The 9,329-nt window shown below is 46.7% G+C and overlaps 1 long non-coding RNA gene across 1 annotated transcript; it reads left to right on the plus strand.

Moving 5' to 3' along the window:
• Nucleotides 1-1,048: 1,048 nt before the first annotated feature.
• On the plus strand, nt 1,049-4,152 carry LOC144223282 (uncharacterized). Its single transcript, XR_013332648.1, has 3 exons — nt 1,049-1,249; nt 2,333-2,384; nt 3,967-4,152. It is a non-coding gene; the product is annotated as an uncharacterized LOC144223282 (long non-coding RNA).
• Nucleotides 4,153-9,329: the final 5,177 nt, after the last annotated feature.

A 9,329-nucleotide genomic window follows, 5' to 3' on the forward strand; every position in this document is an offset into this window, starting at 1 on the left:
TGCGCCCTGCAGCGCGGACCCCGCCGCCCAGGACAGGCCGCCAGACCCCGCGCGTGCTTGTGCGCATGCCTGTGCGTCCAAGCGCGCATGCGTGTGCCCAGCGCATGCGCAGCGCGTGCGCATTCTTCTTGCCCGTTCCGTGGGATACGCTCCGGCTCCCAGGCTCCGTGGCCCTCAGGCCTTGTGCCCCTTACGTGGCCAAAGAAAGGCCTGGAAGGATGGGGTGGGGGCAGAGGCGCAGGCGGGGAGGGGCGCGCACGCTGTACGATGGGGCCGACCACGTGTGCCCCGCGCACCCGTCGCTTCCCTAGAACACACGGTGCGGGACACACCTTCGAGTTGTTTGTAGGTGTCGTGTTTCCTCGGACTCACAGACCTGGTCACGACTTACATGTTTGCTACCCTGTTTTATAACTTTATGCAATCGGTGGTGCTCCCTTCACAACACACGTTTTAAAGACATCGTTTCTAGAACTTTCTCTCCTCCACACGCTTTTCCTTTCTAACCGGAAGGACCNCGTCACCATCGTCACGGGGGCTGGACACGTGCGTAGCTGGTGGGGCGACAGGGTCACCCCCGGTGAGCCCTGCTGCCCGGGGCAGAGAGGCCGCGTGCATCCCCGGGGCTCCCCTCGGGGAGGGGGAGGGCGCATCCCCTCGAGCTGCGCTGCATGGCCCGCCTGCGGTGTGTCCTCACCGCACCCCACCCCCCCCCCCCGAACACCACCGCGCGTTCATCCAGGTGCGTCTGCGGCCGCGGGGCGTCCTCAGCCGTGCGGTCACGCGGTGTCGCTGCGAGGAGCTGCGTGTTCCGCCCGGCCTCTGCAGTCACCGTGCCAATAAAAGGTGCAGCCGTGGGCCTCTGGGTGCATTTATTTGTCGCTGCCGCCGTCTCCCAGGCTCCACCCGCAGAGGCCACGCCGTCCCCACTGCCCGCCGCCCTCCGCGCCCGCGGCGTTGGGCGGGCGCCAGGCCCTGGCGGCTCGGAATAGAGACTGCGCATCGCTCAGCCGTCCTGCCGCGCGGCCTACGTCAGTCGTTAGGGATAGTGTGCTGGTCGTTTAGGAAGAGTACCGAGGCCGCCACATCTGGAGGCGGTTCGCATTAAAACGGTTTCTTCGCTGCGGCGCGGAGAAGCCCTGGTTGGGTAGGCAGGAAGCGGCCCGCCCTCGGAACCTCGCGGCGAACACTGTATCACGATGCCCTCGGGGAGGGCCGGGCGACGGCGGGTCTGCGGGCGAGGAATCTGGCAAGTGTGAATCATTTCCGGGGCTCTGTGTTCGAGGCTGTCCCTGGTCGCTGGCACCGGGCCCCCTCGCAGGGGTGAAGCGGGGAGGGCTCCGTGGCTGCAGAGGGAGCAGCCGACACAGGAGGCTGTTGACGGTGGGCTCTCGGTAGCATGTGACTGCTCCCCAGGGCTGCTCCCCACGGCTGCTCCCCAGGGCAAGGTCCGGGGGTAGACGCCCCAGAAGACAGAAAACGGGGAAGGCAAAGTTAACACGCCGTTAGCAAGCAGCATCACAGACGGCATCTAACGGGGGCGCTCCGCTCCACTCCCAGCTTAACGACCACCAGGCCCCACACTCCCCGTCCCCTCTCTCTCCCTGAGGCCTGACTTCCTGGGCTCAGCCACAAGCCACCGAAAGAAGCCAACTCTCCTTGATGTACATGGTTCCTTGCCCGTTCCTTGCACTCTGTCGACACTTAATGTCTACACTGATTCAAACTTTTGAACTAATTCCCCCCCCCAACACACACGCATAGTATATTTATTTGTACTAGAGTGAAAAGTGTTCAAGCACTGCACCTTTGCGAATCTGTTTCGGATGCTCACTGACCACTCGCTATGAGGGCTCTGGGTGCTTCGCCCACGTTATTCCTAACATGGGTATAAACCTCCACAGCAAGTCTCGTCTATGAGCTCATCTTGGATCTAAAGCTCAGAGCTTTAAGCAGGCTGTCAGAACATAAACCTTCAACTTTATGGTTCCGAGGTCTATGTCATCTTAACTTCATATGCAGAAATTTTCTCCTTATTACATCGAAATGTATCTTTAAAATCTTCCGACTCAATGACTCTGGGGATACGGTGTTGTGTGGAACTGTGAGGTAAGACTTCTGGGGAAAGTTTACAGGAAGTAGGCCGTCCAGAACACATGGGTCCAAAGGACACCGCTGTCTATTTGGTTAACCTGGTCTCGGTGTAGGGCTTGTGTAGGTGTTCGATGACCCGACTGCCACCTGCTAGAGGCGCCGTGGGCATCCCGGGACAGTTTATATGTATTCAGTCCAGTAGTCCCTTTGTCTCATCTACTGTTTGTTGACCTTCTAGAGGCAGAGGCCAAACCCCTTGAAGACTTTCTGGAACACAATTTCCCAAGTCAGTAAGTAAGGCCTTTCTGTTCAGTTGTTTGTCTTCTTCCCAGCTGGAGGGAGAGTTCAGGTGTGTGTTGACCTCACCTTCGAGCCATCTCATCGTACCTGTCCTGACATGACTGGACAGTCAGCAGATTCAGCGGCCTTAATAGCCACGATAATAGAAACAGTATTAAGAGTCATAATAATATGACATAAAGTCCAAGTCTGTGTATATTAAAGGTACTCCTGGAATGGTTCTTAATGATTACAACATTGTCAACAAAATAAACAGAGGTACTATGCTGGTTAATAAAACACTGAATGTTATTCCACATAAGCCAGATTTCAACAATTACGTATGTTTGCAAAATACTTCATGACGGTATTTTAATTGCTATCAGCCCATAAGGTATGAATTATGATATATTATTGGGCCTGAGACCTTATGTTTGGCAATATAATTGGTATGAATTATTACCCTGTGTTCAAACGCTGCCCAATCTTATTGCTTTTTTACAAAATGCTTTATGACTGGTCTCGAAAAACTACTATCAAAATGTTTATAGTGGGTTAAGATGATTTAAAATGTATTTTCTAGAGTGGAAAAATATATCATTACTATTCTCAAATGGTGGTACCTAATTTAGCAGAACTATGCTCCCATAAATCTACCCAATAAAAGCAACAACCAATTAAAATTGTATATTTGTAAGTGAATATCACATATGAACATTATATAAGTTGGACAAAAAGTATGTTATGAGTTCCACAGTCCAGAAAGATGGATAAATTTCTGTCAAAATTCTATTGCCGTCAGTTTCCAGCAAGACATCAAACTCAAGTCACGTCACAATAAAGAGCATAAGGTTATTATATAATGACATCTTGCAGTGGGACATATTTTCTCCCTGGCTGTTACTCTGTGCTACTTATCCCCCCCCCCCAACTTTTAAATGTATATCTTTATCTAGAAGTTAGTAGGATTTATTTTTATTTTGAGTCTCATCAGGGAATTTTCAAAAACAACAACAACAAAAACAAAACAAAAAAACCATTAAAATAGCTGGAAAAACAACAACTGTGCTCCAAGTAAAAGCTGAGTGTAATTTCACGACGGTTTTCAAATTGTTTTTAGCTGCACATAAAAATCCCTGTAATGAAGACAAAAGCAATTATATTTCTATTCATGGTGCAATGGTAAATTCTCTGGGACGCTCATGCTTTCCCAACACGGTAGCACTGCTTTCGAAAACTAAAAATACATTCTCTCCCCCCAGTCTACTCCCTTTACATCTTATTCATAAGCAATGACTTTTATCAAACAAATTCTAGTACAATGTGCTACCCATGTGAGTTACAAAGATCCCCCTATAGCACGGGGTTGTAGCATGCTGAGTTACAGACTGGAAAGAATTACCTTTGTAGTTCTTTTACTTTACCTAAGTACTACAGACCCCTGGGCTGCTCCATTATTGTGGATCCAGGAAGTTTCTCTAAAATCCAGGAAGCTTTGTAAAACTTTAAAGATGAGTTTTTCAAAGGCTGATTCTTATTAGATACCTCTAATACGTTTCTATTACCTGTTCTAATTTCTCCGATCACTTTCAGGTTTTTGAAAAGCCTACCTATACCTGTCATGTTTTTTCGGATGCTTTGACTTCAGCACAATGCGATTTGGATTTTCTGTAGTTTACCTGATTGTTACAGCGGCGGAAGCAGATCTGGGTGTCCTCTCATAGAAAATAGTGAAGGCGAATAAATCTATGCATTCATTTCCATTGCTGTTTCACAACGGGAATGCCTCAAATGTGCGTTTGCTTTCTTTGAATTAGTCCGGGCAGATAGCTGGCCTATCTGCTGGCTTGCCTTTCTGATAGCCCAAGGGGAATGTGCGCTGCTTCAAAGAATGGTGCGTGAGCCTGCCCAGATGACATTTTCCTGATGTCACCACTTAGTTTCTAAAGTCTAAAGAAAATGAAAGAGAATGAAACTATTGATAAATTCCAAGGGGGAGATCAAAGCTCTACAGAAAAATGAAATAATACCAAATTCAATTTGAGGTTCTGATCTTTTAAGATTTCAGCAAACAAAGGGGCTGGAGGTCCATGATCTCAAACAATTGGTTGGAATGTGTCTAAATTCTGTCACATGCTGAAGAACGGTTTTCTTTACTGAACCTATATTTGGGAATCTGTTAAACTGAATTCACTCTATCTGGGTCTTGTGTGATAACGAGTAGAGTCATCCCACTCAACAGAGTCCCTATTATGGTCCATCAGCATCACTGTTGAATAAAACAACGAATCCTAGTACTACCAAAGTAACTTGTTGGATACCTTTTTATGGAAGTAGGTTGTACATACATGTGCATTGTCAGGGAAAATAGCTCTCCAGACAACTTTGCAATTGGTGAACTACTGTCATTCCCTTGGGCTCAGAAGCTGTTATAAAAAGATAACATTCCGTATTTTTGAAAGCAAGAAAAGTTCCCTGGCAGAAGAGAAGAGAAGCCATGGGGAATCCAATATGGTAAATGGCCTCAGCTCCTGAAGGCCATCAAGGGTCAGAAAGTAGAGAATTTGAAGTGATGTTGTCTCATTACTGATTACCAGGGACACTTACCTTTTAGCCCCGAATGAAAAGGCAAACCCTACAAAGACAGAAGACTTGGTGCCAGCGGCATCCACAAGCCAAACGCTTGCCCACAGTGACTCAAGGCAAAAACTCATTAAATGTACAAGTTGCTACTTCACCCAGTTTTACACCCGGCGGTTGGTGTTTGGCCCAGGAGTCTCCAACCCCACCCATGTTTATCCTCGAGTAGGTTGACCATTTTAGCCAACAATCACAGCAGCTAGAGGCTCCACACAGTAAACCTGGGCTCCTCTTCTCTTTTTCTCCCTCATGACATAGTCCTACACACACTGACCCCAAACAGTCTTCCAGAGACCAACGGTCCTTCCTTCTCACATCCCCAGCCACAGAGCACAGAGGGCTGTGCATAGGGGAGTCACCACCTGCCTGGGAGTGGCTCCTGTCACTTCTGCTCATGTTGCATCGGCCGGGACTCAGTTGTGTGATGACACAACTAGAAGGCAAGCTGGGAAACGGCCTTGCTCTATGACCCAGAGGAAGGGGAAATCATTAGCCGGTGAACAATTAGCCGGTATCTGTTATACTACGTGAGACAGGGAACTCCTAGCACAAATATCTAATATCTGTTTTCTATTTCCCTCTGCGTTCAGCAGGTGCCTGGGGCGATTCTCCTTCCGCCAGCCCTGAGTGCGGGACCTGCTTACATCCAGCCGCCACCACCACCACCCCCACCTTCCCGAATGTCCCAAAGTAAATCGTCCCTGGCCACCCTGGAAGCTCATGTAGTGAGGACGGGTAGGAGTTGAGAGAAGAGATGGGAACGTTCTTGCTTGCCCGGTCGCTCCCGCTCTGGGTCTGGCAGGGGACAAAGCTGCCTTCCTCTTGTGGGAGATTCCCCTGCCAGTCTTCTCTCTCACTAAGTCCTGGGCACATGGGTGCAATTTTGCTCCCAGTGCTGCTCAGCCCATGGGCATTGGGAGAAATGCCTCTCATCCTTGAGGTCTTTCTCATCTCTGTAGGAGACTCCATCAGATGGTGCTCTGGGCCTCTCCAAGAGTTTGTCTAAGGACCAGCAGCAATGACATCACCAAGAATGTCACCCCCAGACCTGCAGCTTATTTGCATGGTCTGGAAAGACTGACCACATGCCCTGGACTCATTCGTGCTGGCTCCCTCTGTGGGACCATCTCCATTTTTATCATTCTGAAGCTAAGGGAATCATGACTCACACACGTCAAACAATCTTCTCAACTCATTGGCAGAGTGATATCACCTAAAGTTTCCTCTGGGTAAAACTGAATGCTGAGAGTTATAATTTGCACTAGACGAGGAACCCACCCCATAACTCACTTCCTCTGCCATCCTAGGAAGCACACCATTCTTAACTCCACACGTCTTTGGGGGAGGGGGGGCAAGTACCCACCACAACTTTCTACAAATGTGCTCTTTGAAGTCTGGCTTTGGAGAGGGTCAATAACGAGAAGAGAGGTTCCAACTTGCTTATTTGTTGCAGGAGCGTCTCCTGTTCTCTGTCTCTTACGCCTGCACTTCCACTCCCATCTGGGGCGCCATGACACCCTCGCACCTGATTCTTGCAGGAATAACTCATAGGTCACTAGTTTTTGGTTTTTAGCACAATTTCAGTGCTTAAAGAGTACAGCTGATGCTTGAACAACAAGGAGGTTAAGGGTGCCCACCCCCTGACGCATAATACTGAGTCACCAAAAACTGAATTAATAATATCCTGCTCTTGACCAGAAGCCTTACCAATAACAGTTAACTAACATATCTTGTATGTCATATGTATTCTATACTGTATTTTTACAATTAAGTAGAGAGAAAAATGTTATAAAGAAAATCATTAGAGGGATGCCTGGGTGGCTCAGTTGGTTAAGTGTCCGATTTCATCTCAGGTCATGATCTCGAGGTTCGTGAGTTTGAGCCCAGCATCAGGCTGGGAGCCAGGCTCAGAGCCTGGAGCCTGCTATGGGTTCTGTCTCCCTCCTTCTCTGCCCCCACTTGTGTTCTGTCTCTCTCTCTCTCTCTCAAAAATAAATAAACTTTAAGAAAAGAAATCATAAAAGAAATACATTAATAATACTGTACTCTATTTACCAAGAAACATTTGCATACAAGGGGGCCACATAGTTCAAACCTGTGTTCTTCAAAGGTCATCTAGAGTTTGCTTTATGCTTTGAGTCACACTGATATTTTCATGTATAACTATTCCGGGTTCAAAGTTTCCATTTTCAATTTGTTTATAGGTTTTTACATTATACTTACCACTGAATTGGTTTGGATTTCCATCTCTTAAATCGAGAATAAGGCTTCCCGTGGCTCCTGCCAAGCCTTTAATGCCAGATGAAATGAAGCAAAAACAAATTTGCTCTTGATGAATTCAATTGACGTGCGATCTATGCTTTCAGTATCATCTCTAAATAAGAAAACATAAGAGAATCTTTTACCCTGAGAAGCACACCCTTGGAAAATAAGTCAATGTGAGGAAAGTTCCAAGATATTTAAACTGCCTTTCCAAATAGCAGACCCTTCCAGATTTTACTTCTTAAAAACTTTCTCATATTCTATGTTTTCGTAGTTTACCTAGACCTATGGCCTCTTGGCAGTCTACCCCCCGCCCCCCCACCGCACTTTACTATCTATATGAGAAAACAGGTATACGTCCAAACTGTGGAGCAAGTCATTCATTTGACAGCAGTGGCGATATGGTGTGGCTGAAGCATTCCCACCCCTTGGCCAGAGCTGTGTGGGACCAGCCTGGGACCTTCAGAATATATTGCCTTCCTATGGGCAAGTGTTAGAACGTGAAAAATTTGTTCACCTGAGCCTCCGTATGTTTAACAACAGAAGAGGTGTAACATTTGCAGTTACCATATATAGTCAGGAATTAAATGAGATGGTACATGTGAAGGTAGTTTGTGAACTGTGCAAACATTGGTTGCCTAGAGTTACTGCTTTGCTACTTAACTCTCTGTGGATCTTTAAATAGCAAAAGAATACTTAACTTTTGTTTTTCTTAGATGATCTCAGACAGCCCTGAGGTAAAAGAAGGATAAGAATAAGTATGTGTCCTATTTGTTATTCTATTTTACTTCAGAAAAGACAGAACTAATGGCCAAGCCACCATGACGCGCAGAGCGTAGGAGTCTGGTATCCATTCACCCACAAGGAGCACTGGGCAGGGCTATGGGAACCTACATTCTGTCCTGGCTTAGTAGTAAGCCTGTCATTTTTTTAAGTTTACTTATTTATTTTGAGGGGGATGGAGGGGCAGAGAGAGAGGGAGACAGAGAACCCGAGGCAGGCTCTGTGCTGTCAGCACAGAGCCCAATGCAAGTTTCAATCCCATGAATTGTGAGATCATGGCTTGAGCTGAAATCAAGAGTCCAATGCTCAACTGGCTGAGCCCCCCAGACACCGTAGGTTGCATTTTTTTTTTTTTGTAATATGGGGTGTGTGTGTGTGTGTGTGCGTGCGTGCGTGCGCATATGGACAGGGAAGGAAAGGGATATATAATAAATTGCTAAGTGATATTCTAAGATGCTATGATTCTTATCATGAGATAACTGACATTTTTGAGGCAAAAATAAGAGATATAATAGCTAAGAGATTGCTTTGTCCCAACCAGCAGCTATAAAAGCAATGGTAGGGTCCAAAGGAAGAGAAGACATGTCTGTAGTTAGAGACTCAATTTTAAGAATATATACATAAGTTTAAAAAAGAACACACAGAAAAATGACTTCAAAGATTAGCTGTGCTAGAAGCATGAGCCCAGTGTCTTCAAAGTGGCCACTGACACTTATCCCCCAGACGTGGCGTTTCCTTTTGAGTGATGAAAATAAAAATGATTCGGAATTGGGAATCAAGCCCTCCCCTACTGATGTGACAGTGTTAGACCTTGCCTCGGGCAAGCCTCAGGAAAAAGACAAAGAAACACAAGGAATTCAGGGTGCCAGAGCTTATCAAAGTCCAAACAGTATCTTTTTAAAATGGCAAGTAAGGTTGAAAGAATGATTTAATAGGAAAGAGCATCTAAGCTGACCAAGTGGGGGATTTAGGAGCAACGTGAGAAACTCTGAAATGCCCACTTCTTTTGCATTTGTGACGGGGCCAAGGGGATACTTGGGAATCGAAAACTGCGGCGAGAACTGTAAAGTGAAAATGTAAAGATTTAGGGTGTGAGTCTGCAGAAAATCTAGGGAGATCCTGAAACAGAAGCAGTTAAACAGGCTCCAAGCCGCTGTCCCCTTTCGGGTGTTAAATACATGGAATATTACCAAAACTGACAGTGAACTAGAAAGACGGTACACCTTGTTTTTTCAGATTAATTTGTTGTGTGTTTGTTTTGTCTGAGTACA

This window comes from Crocuta crocuta, unplaced genomic scaffold (genome assembly GCF_008692635.1).
Source record: "Crocuta crocuta isolate KB4526 unplaced genomic scaffold, BGI_CrCroc_1.0 scaffold31, whole genome shotgun sequence".
Classification (NCBI taxonomy): Eukaryota; Metazoa; Chordata; class Mammalia; order Carnivora; family Hyaenidae; genus Crocuta; species Crocuta crocuta.